This window comes from Oryctolagus cuniculus, chromosome 7, assembly GCF_964237555.1.
Source record: "Oryctolagus cuniculus chromosome 7, mOryCun1.1, whole genome shotgun sequence".
Classification (NCBI taxonomy): domain Eukaryota; kingdom Metazoa; phylum Chordata; class Mammalia; order Lagomorpha; family Leporidae; genus Oryctolagus; species Oryctolagus cuniculus.
In genome coordinates this window covers 13,568,440-13,581,939 of record NC_091438.1, presented here as the reverse complement: position 1 = coordinate 13,581,939, position 13,500 = coordinate 13,568,440, and the positions used below count along the sequence as shown (strand labels likewise).

Below are 13,500 nucleotides of genomic sequence, written 5' to 3'. Positions count from 1 at the left end.
CTTTGCGGGAGACTGAGTGCTCTGTCCCAGGTGGACGTAGGGGCTCAGTGGACCTTGTCCTAGGTGGTCTTAGTGCGGCAGGGGTCTCTGTCCCAGGTGGGCTTATTGGGACAGGGGGCTTTTCGCAAGTGGGCTTTGGGGGGCAGTGACCTCTATCCAACGTGGGCTTGACAGGGCAGTTGGCTCTGTCCCAGGTGGGCTTCGGGCGGCAGGGGCTCTGTAACAGGTGAGCTTCGGGTGGCAATGGGCTCTGTCCTATTTGGGCTTAGTGGGGCTGGGGACTCTGTCCCAGGTGAGCTTAGTGGGGCAGCGGGTTCTGTCCCAGGTGGGCGTAGTGGGGCAGGGACTCTGTCCCATTTGGGCTTAGAGGGGCAGGAGGCTCTGTACCAGGTAGCCTTAGCGTTTCAGGGGGCTCTGTCCCAGGTGGGCTTAGCGGGGCAGGGGGATCTGTCATAGGTGGTCTTACGGGGTAGGGGGATCTGTCACAGGTGGGCTTGTGGGGCAGGGGGCTCTCTCCCAATAGTGCTTAGAGGGGCAGGGGCCTCTGTCCCATGTGGGCTTGGCGGGACAGGGGACTCTGTCCCAGTTGGGCTTCAGGGGGCAGGGGGATCTGTCCCGGTGTGCTTGGCAGATCAGGGGGTCTTCCAAGGTGAGCTTGGCAGGGAAGGGGGCTCTGTCCCAGATGGGCTTCGGGGAGCAGGAGGCTCTGTCCCAGTTGGGCTAAGTGGGGCAGAGGAATCTGTCCCAGTTGGGTCTGGGGGAAAGGGGGATCTGTCCCACGTGGGCTTACTGGGGCAGAGGGCTCTGTCCCAAGTGGGCTTAGGGGACAGCAGGCTCTGTCCCAGGTGGGCTTAGGGGCACAGGAGGCTCTGTCCCAGGTGGGCTTAGGATGCTGGGGGCTCTGTTCCAAGTAGGCTTCGTGGGGCAAGTGGCTCTGTCCCAGGTGGGCTTGGCGGGGCAGGGGGCTCTGTCCCAGGTGGTCTTCGGGGTGCATGGGGCTCTGTCCCAGGTGTGCTTAGCAGGGTAGGAGGCTCTGTCCCAGGTTGGCTTCAGGGAGCAGGAGGCTCTGTCCCAGTTGTGCTTTGGGGGCAAAGGGCTCTGTCCTAGATGGGCTTGTCGGGGCAGGGGGCTCTGTCCCAGCTGTCTTAGTGTGAAGGAGGCTCTGTCCCAGTTGAGCTTAGCAGGGCAGGGAGCTCTGTCCCAGGTGGGCTTTGGAGGGCAGGGAGTTCTGTCCCAGATGGCCATGGCATGGCAGGTGGCTCTGTCCCAGTTGGCCTTAGCAGGGCAGGGGCTCTGTCCCACGTGGGCTTAGTGGGGCAGAGAGTTCTGTCCCAGGTGGGCTTCAGGCAGTATGGGGCTCTGTTCCAGGTGGGATTCAGGGAGCAAGGGCTCTGTCCCAGGAGGGCTTAGCAGGGCAGGGGCCTCTCTCCCTGGTGGGCTTAGCGAGGTAGTGGTTTCTGTCCCAGGTGGGCGTTTGTGGAGACTGGTGGTTCTGTCCCAGGTGGGCTTAGTGGGGCAGGAGGCTCTGTCTCAGGTGGTCTTCGGGGGTCAGGGGGCTGTGTTCCAGTTGGGCTTAGGGGGGGCAGGAGGCTCTGTCCCAAGTGGGCTTAGGGGGCAGGGGGCTCTGTTCCAATTGGGCTTTTTGGGGCAAGTAGCTCTGTCCCTGTGGGCTTGGCGTGGCTGGGAGCTCTGACCCAATTGGGCTTGGCGGGGCAGGAGGTCAGTCCCAGGTTGGCTTAGTTGTAAAGGGGGCTCTGTCCCATGTGGGCTTAGGTGGCAAAAGGCTCTGTTCCAGATGCGCTTGGCAGGGCAGGGGGCTCTCTCCCAGGTGGACTTCGGGGGGTAAGGGGCTCTGTCCCAGGTAGGCTTAGAGGGGCAGGAGGCTCTGTCTCAGGTGGGCTTTGGGGGGCACATGGCTCTGTCCCAGGTGGCCTTAGCAGGACAGAGGCTTCTGTCTGATGTGCGCTTAGCTGTGAATGGGCCTCTCTCCCAGGTGGGCTTCGGGGGGCAGGAGGCTCTGTCCCAAATGGGCTTAGAGGGGCAGGGGGCTCTGTTCCAATTGGGCTTCGTGGGGCAAGGAGTTCTGTTCCTGGTGGGCTTGGCGGGGCAGGGGGCTGTGTCCCAGCTGTCTTACTGCAAAGGAGGCTCTGTCCCAGTTGGGCTTAGCGGGAGAGGGAGCTCTGTCCCAGATGTGCTTTGGAGGGCAGGGGACTCTGTCCCAGATGGTCTTTGCAGGGCAGGGGGCTCTGTCCCAGGTGGGCTTCTGGGGGCAGGGTTCTCTATTCCAGGTGGATTTCAGGGGGCAAGGGGCTCTATCCCAGGTGGCCTTAGTGGGGCACGGGGCTCTGTCCCACGTGAGCTTAGTGAGGTAGTGGACTCTGTCCCAGGTGGGCTTCTGGGGGCAAGGGCTCTTTCCCAGGTGGGTGTTTGTGGAGACTGGTGGCTCCTTCCCAGGTGGGCGTAGGGGCAGATTGGACCTTGTCCTAGATGGTCTTAGTGGGGCAGAGGTTTCTGTCTCAGGTGGGCTTGTTGGGGCAGGGGGCTTTTCCAAGGTGAGCTTAGTGGGGCAGGGGGTTCTGTTCCAGGTAGGCATGGGAGGCAGGGGGCTCTGTCCCAGGTGGGTTTCTGGGGACATGAGGTTCTGTCCCAGGTGGGCTTTGGGGCTGGATGCTCTGTCTCGTGTGGGCTTAGGAAGGGTAGGCAGCTCTGTCCCAGGTAGCCTTAGCATTTCAGGGGGCTCTGTCCCAGGTGGGCTTAGCGGGGCAGGGAGCTCTGTCTTAGGTGGGCTTCATAGGGCAGGGGGCTCTGTCCCTGATGGACTTGTCAAGGCAGAGGGCTCTGTCCCAGGTGGGCTTAGTGGAGCAAGATCCCTGGATGGGCGGGGCTGCTTCCTCCTCTCTCGCCTCTGCTGCCTCCTCGCTCCCCTCTCACCTCTGCCCCTCCTGCCCCGCTGTGGCAATGACATGTGTCCACCAGGCCCACGTGCACACTCGAGGAAGCTCCCGGTCCCAGATGCCCACCCTGAGCCATCAGCAAGGGATCAGGGCATGGGCGTCTCAGGGGCCCTCGCCCTGCCCTCGTCTCAGCCCAGATGGCAAAGCACCTGGCTCTGTATACAGTGGACAGTTGGCGTGGCCATGGCGGGTGGGGTGAGTCGACGCCAGCATACAGGCTGAAGGCCTGGCCCTGTCGTGAGTGGCCGAGAGCTCCAGGACAGCAGCAGGTGGGGGCCTCCTGTACCCAAGTAGGGGCCAGCAAGTGGTCCCAGAACCACAGATGCCCAAGGAATGAGCCGTGTCCACTCCCCCATCCCCAAGGCACAGCCACATAGCTAGGAAAGGCCTCTGTGCCATGGACACTGTGCTGGCCCCAGGCTTGGATGCTCCTTGTACAGGGGCCAGGGACCCTGAGCTGTCCCTGTGACCCTGGGGCCCATACCCACCTGCCCACCTGCCACCCAAGTGCTCTGCTCCACTGAGCCCATGGGCAGGATGTGAGTGAGGATGGAGAGGCCCAGACCTTGTCCCCATCACAGTGGCCCTCACAGGACAATGCCATGCTGCCCTGGCCACAGAGAGGACATGCAGAGCCTGGATGCTCAGGAAGAGCTGCATGGAGGCAGGGGCCTGAGACCCTGGGCTGGAGGAGAGAAAGCCCTGTCTGGACATCTGAACAGTGCCCTGCGCCTCCCTCAGTGGGACAGGGACTTGCTCTGCTCCCCGCCCCGGGTGAGCCAGGCTTCTGCCTCAGGGACGTTGGCAGGGGTGGGCGGCAGAGGACTGGCCAGGCCCAGCACAGGGGCAGCCACATCCCACTGCCTCCCCACAAGGCCTCCAGCCCCCTGGAGGTGCCCAGGGCTCCCCTGCCCCTGGCACTGGTCCTCCTGCCCAGCCTGAGTGTAGGGGGCGAGGGGTCCCTGGCACCCGGGGGTTCGCTCTGTCTTTATATCTGGCCACACCTGTGACCCAGCACTGGGGCTCCTGGCCTCCGTCTGACCCACAGGGAAGCCTGCAGAGCTGGCCACAGGAAGGGATGGATGGAGCCATCAGGGTACAAACTGGCTGAGGCCGGGAGCTACAGTGTCAGCGCCACCTCTACTTGGCTCAAAGGCGTTTGCTGACCTCCAGCCACTCGAGCCCAGCGAGGCTCTGAGCAGGCAAAGGCCAGTGCCGAGGAACCGTGCCAGGTGGAGTTCATGCACCAGGCCCCGCCTCCCAGGAATCCTGGGGGAGACGCATCGGCCATGGCACCCGTGTTCCCTGGACGTCCACATCACCCACAGTCAGGGCCAGCCTCAGGGTCCCGGAATCTGCATCACTCCTGGGCTTCAGGCTGGGGCCACAGCCACTAAGCAAGAGCCAGTGTGGCCAGCGAGGACAGTGAGCGCCAGCATGAGCAGTGTGGACAGTGAGGGCCAGCATGGACAGCGTAGACAGTGAGGGCCAGCGTGGACAGCATGGGCAGTGAGGGCCAGTGTGGATCACATAAACAGTGAGGGCCAGCGTGGACAGCGAGAGCCAATGTGGACAGTGTGGACAGTGAGGGCCACCATGGCAGAGTGGGGCTGTGACACCATCCTCTGTCCCCATGTCCCGTCTCCCCGTCTGTCCCTTCCGGGAGTCCCAGGCCATGCTCTGTTGCTGGACCGGAGCACTTGGGACCCAAGCTGTGTCTACCTCTGGGATCTGGGGGTGAGGAGGCCCCAGAGCTTGGGGCCAGCAACTGAAGCTGCCACAGGGACACTGGGTCCCACATCCCAGCGCCTGGCTCCAGGCCTGCTGGTGCGCACCCTGGCAGTAGGCAGACATGCTCAGACATGTGGGGACTGGGCTGCACCCTGAGCTCCCAGCTTCGGGACACTTAGGAAGGGAACTGGGGGGCTCTGTGGTCTGTCCCTCTGTGTCTCCCAAATGAATAGATAAAAATTTTAAAACAAAAGCAAGGGGCTGGCGCTGGGGCGTAGCCAGTAAAGCCTCCGCCTGCAGCACCAGAATGCTATATGGGCGCCGATTCGAGTCCCGGCTGCTCCACTTTCAATCCAGCTCTCTGCTACGGCCTGGGAAAGCAGTGGAGGATGACCCAAGTCCTTGGGCCCCTGCACCTGTGTGGGAGACCTGGAAGAGACTCCTGGCTCCTGGCAAGCAAGACCGCAGGGGCACCATTTGCTAAGACAAGGCAGGTGCATCAGCTCAGGTCTCACAGAGCCAGGATGGGGGTTCCGGGTCCTCTGACCTCTGACACCCACCTCCCCCAGCCTCTTGTGCCTCCTCCTGGCTATAGACGCTCAGCTTAGCTCCTGCCCCCCACTCACACCACAGCTCACCCAGCTCCTGCCCCCCACTCACACCACAGCTCACCCAGCTCCTGCCCCCCACTCACACCACAGCTCACCCAGCACCTGCCCCCCACTCACTCCACAGCTGACCCAGCACCTGTGCCTAAACTCACAAAACAGCTCCCCCAGCACCTACACCTGTTCTCACCACAGCTCACCCAGCACCTGCACCTGTGCACGCCACAGCTCACCCAGCTCCTGCCCCCCACTCACACCACAGCTCACCCAGCTCCTGCCCCCCACTCACACCACAGCTCACCCAGCACCTGCCCCCCACTCACTCCACAGCTCACCCAGCTCCTGCCCCTCACTCACACCACAGCTCACCCAGCTCCTGCCCCCCACTCACTCCACAGCTCACCCAGCACCTGCCCCTCACTCACACCACAGCTCACCCAGCACTTGCTCCCGACACACCACAGCTCACCAAGCACCTTTGCCCTACTCACACCATAGCTCACCCAGCACCTGTGCTCCCGGTGGGGCCAGGGAGCCTGAGAGGGAGCTGCATGTGTCTGGGCTGCAGGTGCCTCGCCAGCTGCTCTGCTTTGGGAATCGGCTGTCAGGTGCTGAGCAGGCCATTGCCAGCTGCCCGGTTCAAGGCCGGTGACGTGGACAGTGGGGGGGTGGTGGTGAGGCTGATCTCACCAGGGGACAGACACAGTGGCCCCAGGCAGAAGCCCCAAGCAGCCGGCCTGTGCGCCACAGCCAGGGCTCACTGTGCCTGGGCCCCCTCATGCCAAAATGGGACCCCTGGAGGGCCGTTCTGCTGGTAGGGAGGGGACTGCACAGCCCAGTGAGCCCCAGCTCCTGTGAGCAGCAAAGTCCGGGCATCGGCTGGGCTCTGAGGCAGCAGATGTGGGCTTTGTGATGCAGCCCAGCTCAGGCCCTGCCTTGTGCCTGCCTGGTCCAGGGGCAGTGCATAATCCCAGGCCTGGGATCTCTTCCTGTGCGTTTCCCATCCAACGCCCCCCCACACACACACACACTCCTTGGACGAATCCCACTCCCACCGCAGTCATAGCGGAGCCAATCCCTCCCCTGTAAGGTGCTGGGTTCGGGGGGCCTGGGACTCAGGGGGCCGGGTCTCCCCTGCACTGGGCAGCGCAGGTCCCTGAGAGACCTCCTCACTGCTCTCCCACCTTCATCCACTCCCTCGCCCTCAGTCACCCACCTACCCACACCTGCCCAGCCCCGCCCTCCTGGGGAAAGCCAGCCCTGAACAGGTGAGCGAAGCAGGCCCTGGGGACAGAGAGGAACTGGGGCTGTTTCAGACAGAGGTGTCAGCCCAGGGCAGTGGCTGAGCCAGGACCACCACAAGGCACAGGAGGTGCAAAGGCCCTGGAATGGAGCAGACTCAGCAGGGGATGAGGAGGGGGGCCTGCATGGCTGGGCTAACCAACGAGGGTGCTGAGAGATGGACAGGAGAGGGCAGGCGGGAGACCCCAGGATGGGAGCCAGCCTCGCGCAGACCCGTGGGCTGCTCAGTGTGCAGCAGCCTCGAAGTCAGTGGGGCTTAGAAGTAACCACGTGCGGGCCATTCCTGGACCCCAGGAGGCTGTGGATAGGAGCAGATGTGGGGCCCAGCAGCCAAGACCCCCGACCCCCATCGGAGCGCCTGGGCTGTGGTCCTGATTCCAGCTTCCTGCTGATGTGCACCTGGGAGACAGCTGGTGTCGGCTCCAGTCTTGGGCTCCTGCCACCTCGTGGGAAACCCTGGAGAAGTCTCTGGACCCCAAACCCAGCCTGGCCCAAGCAATGACAAGGCAGAAACCAGGGAGGGAGCCTGTATATATGGAGATCTCTCTGTGTATCTCTCTCTCTCTCTCTCTCTCTCTCTCAATCTATGTGTATCACAAATAAATAAAGCAAAATAGAAATGTTGGGCCGGCACCATGGCTCATTTGGCTAATCCTCCACCTGCTGCGCTGGCACACCTTGTTCTAGTCCCAGTTGGGGTGCCAGTTCTGTCCCAGTTGCTCCTCTTCCAGTTCAGCTCTCTGCTGTGGCCCAGAAAGGCAGTGGAGGATGGCCCAAGTGCTTGGGCCCTGCACCAGCATAGGAGACCAGGAGGAAGCACCTGGCTCCTGGCTTAGGATCAGCGCAGTGCGCCAGCTGTGGCGGCCATTTGGGGGTGAACCAACGGAAGGAAGACCTTTCTCTTTGTCTCTCTCACTGTCTAACTCTGTCAAAAAAAAAAATAAAAGAAGAAGAAATGTTTAGGATGCTGCAGAGGTCCCGTCTACCACAGCCAAGTGGCCAGGTCCCCACCGTGCTAGGTGGAGTGCCGCAGGGGCCTGGGTCCCAGCTGCGGGCACTGGGCACTGGCAAAGCTCCCCTACCCGGGGATGGCTGATGGCCACAGCCACCCAGCCCAAATGCTCCCCTGACCTGTCCTCAGGCCACAGCTCAGCCAAGGGTCTGGGGACCCCCAGCAGCCTCTCAGCCCAGCTGGGCAGGACAGAAACCCTGCCAGCCTGCTCTTCCCCACACTGGAGCCTGCCCGTGCCTCCCCCCGTGCAGAGGGCCACCCCGGAAAACAGCCCCTGCCACTGAGATCCAACTCCCTGGAAGCAGCAGGTGGGCAGGGGCCACTCCCCCACTGCATTATTGATCAGGGAGGGGGCAGAGTGGGGAACAAGAGGCAGCTCTGCACTGGAGGCCCCTGCCCCACCTGCCCACTGGCTGCCAGCCCCTAGGGAGCCTCTGCCATCTGCCTGCAGCCCCAGCTGTCCACGGCCAGAACCAGAGGCAGAAACCTCGTCAACTGATGGTCGAGTCCCCACTCCCTGGTCCCTGGCCCTGTGGGTCTCCTCGGGTCTCCTGGACGTAGCCCCAGGTAAATTCCCCCCGGGCCTGAGAGATTCTCCTGGCTGAGTGCCGAGCCGTGGGGGCTCCCATGCAGGTATGGGACACAGTGGCCCTGGGCAGTGTGGGCAGAGGCAAACCTGAGAGGGACCCCTTGTTGGGGTGCAGGGTGCACCATGGGGTGCTCCACCTTCCTAATCAGCATTGGCTTGGGCACCTGAGCCTGCCCCCCCCCCGCCCTGATGCACCTGCTAAGGAGGGGGAGGGCAGGAAGCAGCCTGCAGGGAGCAGGGCCACGGCCAAGGGGAGCTCCAGCCTGGAGCTCAGGGCCTGGCTCTGACCACAGCTCGGGGGCTGGGAGTTGCAGTCCCTCTGGCCCTCAGTGCCCTGGCCTGGGTTGGACAATTCCCCACCAAGTCACCTCTCTAGTGGTGGCAGCTCACGGCAGCAGGAGGGGCCCAGGTGGGGGCTGGGGCTTGGGAGCAGGCCAGACGTCCAGGTGGGCTGGGTGGGTGAGGGCAGACTTGGACCACTCCCTGAGGGAGATACGCACTGGTTCTCTGCAGCCCCAGCCCTCTCAGGGCACCAAGCCTCTGGGCAGGACCCCAGGAGAGGGGCTGCCCTCTCCACGTTGGCAGAGGAGCAGGGGACGGACCCCGGGGGACTCCCTGCTCTGGACACACTGCCTGCACAGCTGCCCAGCCTGTGCACAGCACAGCCAGGAGAATGCTCTGGGCCTCAGGCCACCAGCTATGTGGTGACTGAGCTCCTGCCGTGCCCCTGCCCTGCAGGCTCTGAGCTCATCCCAGGGTGGGGGTGAGGAGGGGCCCTGGGCAAGGACCCTGCCCGCCACCCGCAGAGGGACCATGGCTGCTGCTCAGCCCTCAGGCGGCAGCCCGGCCCTTGGGCAGCACTTTTGCTGTGGGCTCGGCTGAGCACAGGGTGTCCCTCTGGGGGGCAGGCAGCAGCTGCAGTCCCTCCCTCTCACCGAGGCCCCCCAGTGCCCCACCCCCACCCGTTCTGCTCCCTCTGCCCCCCCAGCACAGGGCGTGGGTGGAAGCATCTTCAGTGGAGCCTAATGCTCCCCGCAGAGGGTGGCTCCTCCCCCAAGGCTTTGCACCAGGTGTGAGCGGCCGTGATGCCTGGCCCCTCGGCTTGGCCAGCCCAGTGCTGAGACTCGGGTCCCGTCTAGGGGACATCCCTCTGACCCTAAGAGACCAAAGCAGCACGAGTCTGCTCTCAAAGCAACTGCTCAGGGCCTGGCCCCTGGCTCCTGGGTCTCCCTGCCCAGCTCCAGCCGCAGGTCTCCATCTGTAGCAGAATCAGAAACCAGAGCCCAAGTGAGAGATGGCACAGAGCAGGTGCATGGAACTCTCTTGCCCCAGGTGCGCTGCTCTCAGGCGGGGGCTGTGATTGTGGCCCAGAACCACCCCCCACCCCCGCCACACCTATGCATCCTCAGGCACTGGGTACCCATGTACCTGAGGGCACCATGTGCCAGGGCAGAGCCACAGGGGACCAGCCCGGCAAGGCTGACATGACAGAAGCTACCACACAGGCCCCTGCCCCTGCCCCGGGACAGTCCCACTCCATTAGGGCACCCATAATGCAGATGATCAACTAGTGGGAAATCCCCAGAAGCTGTCACTGCTGAGCGAGTGTCAGAGTCAGAGACAGAGAGCCGGCTCTGCTGCCCACAGACTACACAGCTTGCCGGCCATGTGCCCTGCCGGCCACGCCCCTGCCAGCCACGGCGCCCTGCACCCTCAGACCACAGCCCATTGGCACCTCTGCCCCACTGCCAGGGGCACAGAGCCCTCCCACGGAGGGGGCAGCTAAGGAGGACATCACAGAGCAGCACTCCCCTCCCAGTGCCTGCACCCCCTCCCCCAGTGATCTTACCACCGAGCTCCACAAGCCCCAGAGGAGCCAGCGCCAGGATATTCCCTGGGCAGCCGGACATCAGCTTCCCAGGGACGGGCGTATCCCCCCAGCCCAGTGGTCCCACCAGGGACACACAGCTCCCCTCACTCCCTGTGCACCCCCAGTGACATACAGAACTCCCCACCATCCCCAGTGCCCCCAGGGACATACAGGTCCCCCCACTGCCCATACCCCCCAGGGCCACACAGCTCCCCCCACTGCTCGTGCCCCCCAGAGACACACAGCTCCCCCCCACCATTCCCCACCCCAGGCCTCAGGACAGCTGTCTGCAGGGCTCAGCTCCTCACACTCCAGCCACCTTCAGCCATCAAATACCACCATTCCTGCGCCTGGACAGTGGTCAGCTCTGCTCACTGAGCTCACTGAGCACCTCGAGGTGGGTCAGGCAGGGCTCCTGCCCCCCGGGCTCTGCACAGTGGGCTGGAGGCGGGAGGACCCCAGGGCAGCTGATTGCATAGGAAGCTGGTGCAGGAGCAGCCTGTGGGGTGGGGGCCAGCAGGAAGAGGGGCCCTGAGCAGCCAGGGCAGGGCTCTGAGGGATAGATGTGGAGCCCCGTGCATGGGGCCCGGGGCCTCCCCGAAGCCCCTTCCTCACCTTTGAGTCTGGGAGGCTCCAGGCAGGCAAGCCCTGGCTGTGGGTAGCGCCATCCTGGCATCCAGCAGCCTCCACAGCCCCTGAGCCCTCCATGAACTCAGAGTTCTCTGCCTGGAGGCTGTGGCTGTGTGGCCGGGGCAGCAGCCTGGGCTTGTCTGCCGACAGGGGGCACCATGGAGCTGTCAGGCCGCTGTTGAAGGTCTCCTGGGAGACTGGGGTCTGCCATGGGGACTGCACAGGTGGCCATGATGGGTGGGGTGTCTCAGCAGGAGTCCAGCCAGGCCTGGGACCAGTGCAGGGGCAGCTGGGCTGGATGCATCCCCTCAGTCCCAGGCTCTCGGGGCACAGCCAGCTCAGCCTCCAAGCTATAGGCGAGTGTGTGTGTGTGCGCATGCGTGCATGTGTGTATGTCCATGTGTGCCTTGTGCTTCTGTGTGCTTGCCAGTGGCAGCCTTTAGGGAAGCTCGCACAGAAAGGGCCGTGAGTGGTTTTCAGGACAGAAGGTGGGGTGGGGGCAGGGAGGGGCAGGGCTGGCCCCCAGCCCCCTTTCAGAACTGAGTCTGCCCTGGCCAGCCCCACCCAACCATGGGCAGTGGGCTGTGAGAGCCTGCATGGTTCCTGCCTGTGTGGGCAGTGTGCAGCCAGGTGACCTGGCCCCGGGGTCCTGACCCCTCAGGTCACCAACTGCTCCCCAGGGGCACTCAGGGCTCAGGTGTTCTCAGGGCACCGGAGCGGAGGAGGGAGCTGAGGTCCCAGAGGCGGCTGTGGGCTGGGAGTGCAGCGGGAGACCCCAGGGCCGGCCATGGCGTGGGCACTGCAAACAGCCCCCCAGGCTGGGCCCCACTGTCCCCCAGCAGGGCCTACACTGACCCTGGGGTCCCAGTGGGAGGGGCGGGAGGCAGCTCTAAGCTCTACCTCGCGAACTAACCACACTGCTCCCCTCCAGGTACCACGAGGACTGGACACGAGCCCACCGGGGGCTGTGGCTGTGATGGCCCAGGAGCTCGGGGTCGGACTCTGCCAGGAGGGGGACCAGCACCTGGCCCTGGGGGAGCCCTCACTGCCATGGCTTTCTACCTGGCAGCCTTCAGCTGCCACGCCCCCTTGGCTGTGCGCAGCTTGAGGAGTGCCCTGGCCGAGGCCCGGGAGCACCTGTGCTGGACACCCTGGAGGCCTGGTGCCACAGGGACAGCCGGATCCCCACTGTGCACTGGGGCAGCATGGCTGTGGTCTCCCTGACAGCCACCCTGGCCTCTGCCTTCCTGGGCGCTCTCTTCCCAGACCAGCCAGCCGTGGTGCTGCACGGGCTGGCCAGGCTGCTGGCCCGCGGGCACCACGAGGAGGTGGCTTGGCACTATAGTGAGCTTCTGGACTCCTGCTCCCAGCCCATGCTGGAGCTGGAGCCATGCCCTAGCCTGGCTGCTGTCTGGGGCATGGGCCGCGGACGGTGTGGCCACTACCTGCGCACCTCTGCCTCCAGTGCCAACCACACCCTGGCCTTCGTCCACGTCCACCAGTGGCCCTACCTCCCTGCGCTGCTCCACGCCATGCAGAGCCGCATCTCGGAGCTGCCGGGGGCTGGGTCAGGGACTGCTGGCAGCTCCTGGCAGCCCTTGAGCCCGAGGACATCCCGAGTACCACCCTGTCACCCGAGGCACTGCTGCGAAGCAGCAGGTATGCGGACCGCCTGGAGATGTACAGCCAAGCCCTTCAGTCGGCCCCTGCTCGCAACAGCAAGGTAGGCAAGCTGGTCAGCTCCTCGGGTGGGGCCAGGGACGCCGCCGTGATGTGACAGGCCCACTTCTGCCCTCATGGAGCACCCAGGAAAGAAATCACCAAAACCGGGGCTTTGAGAACCAGCAGGGCTGCAGCTCCGGTTGGGGCAGGTTCTCGGAGCAGCTGTCCTGTGAGTCCCCCCAGCTGCAGGAGCAGAACCTGTGGGGGCAGCCGAGGGGGCAGCAGGAGGGACGGGGTAGCCTCAGGGTGGGGGATCGAGGACCCAGATCCTACACGTGGTGGGGGGAGCAGCCGTCGGGGGTCTTAGCCTGTGGAGTGGCTAAGCCTCTCTCCCTGGCCTCTGGCTCCGATACAGAGAATGTTCCAGAAGAGCGGGAATGCAGAGACCCTGGGCCCCGTGAGAGGAGGGGTCAGAGCAGGAGGGAGTGGACAGGAGGGTCTGAGGCTTCCCTGGGCCGGCAGCACTGCTGCATTCAGCCCTGGAAGGAGGGGCGTGAGTCGGCCCTGGACGCTGCACTGGGTGGGGTGATGTCAGGGTTCCCAGCCCCCCCAGGCTGAGATGCTGGTGCCCCCGGGCCTTGGCAGCTCCCCTTCCGGGGGCTGGCACCGTGTGCAGGGGACGCAGCCTGCCCTACCGCTCCATGCACCCCTGAAGCTGTGTGGCCACTCCACGCTGGCTCCCAGGTGTGCATGGGACAGCAGCTACACCTGTCTCCAACGGTTGCTGTGCAGAGCCAGCGAAAATGCATCCCAGAGCCTTAAAGCAGTGTCACCGTGAAGTGCCGGAAGACACTGTGAGCCGATCGAGGAACATGTGCTTAGGTGGCTGCCATGGAGCCTGGTGCCATGGGCGGCTTGGTCTGCAGGCCAGGCTTCAGAGACAGGGAAAGGTGGAGGGAGACACAGGGCCAGAGGCCTGGAGGGGCCAGTGGCCAGCTACCTCTCACTGAGGGCTTGGCCCCAGCTTAGCGGTCCCGGGGGTGTCCTTACTGCTCCAACCACCGCAGGTGTACAGGGCCAACAAGGGCACAAGGAGCAATCATGGTAGGCTGGGGTGTGTTCCCTGCAGTGTCCATAAGCAA

At 64.3% G+C, this 13,500-nt stretch overlaps 1 non-coding gene across 1 annotated transcript in view; it reads left to right on the top strand.

Annotated features, from left to right (window-relative positions):
* LOC103345903 (uncharacterized) overlaps positions 1-13,500 on the top strand; it is a 47,909-nt gene that overhangs the window by 19,638 nt on the left and 14,771 nt on the right. Inside the window, exon 3 of the transcript XR_011390281.1 lies at positions 10,338-12,394. This is a non-coding gene — a transcript (uncharacterized protein). The remainder of the gene's footprint in view (positions 1-10,337; positions 12,395-13,500) is intronic.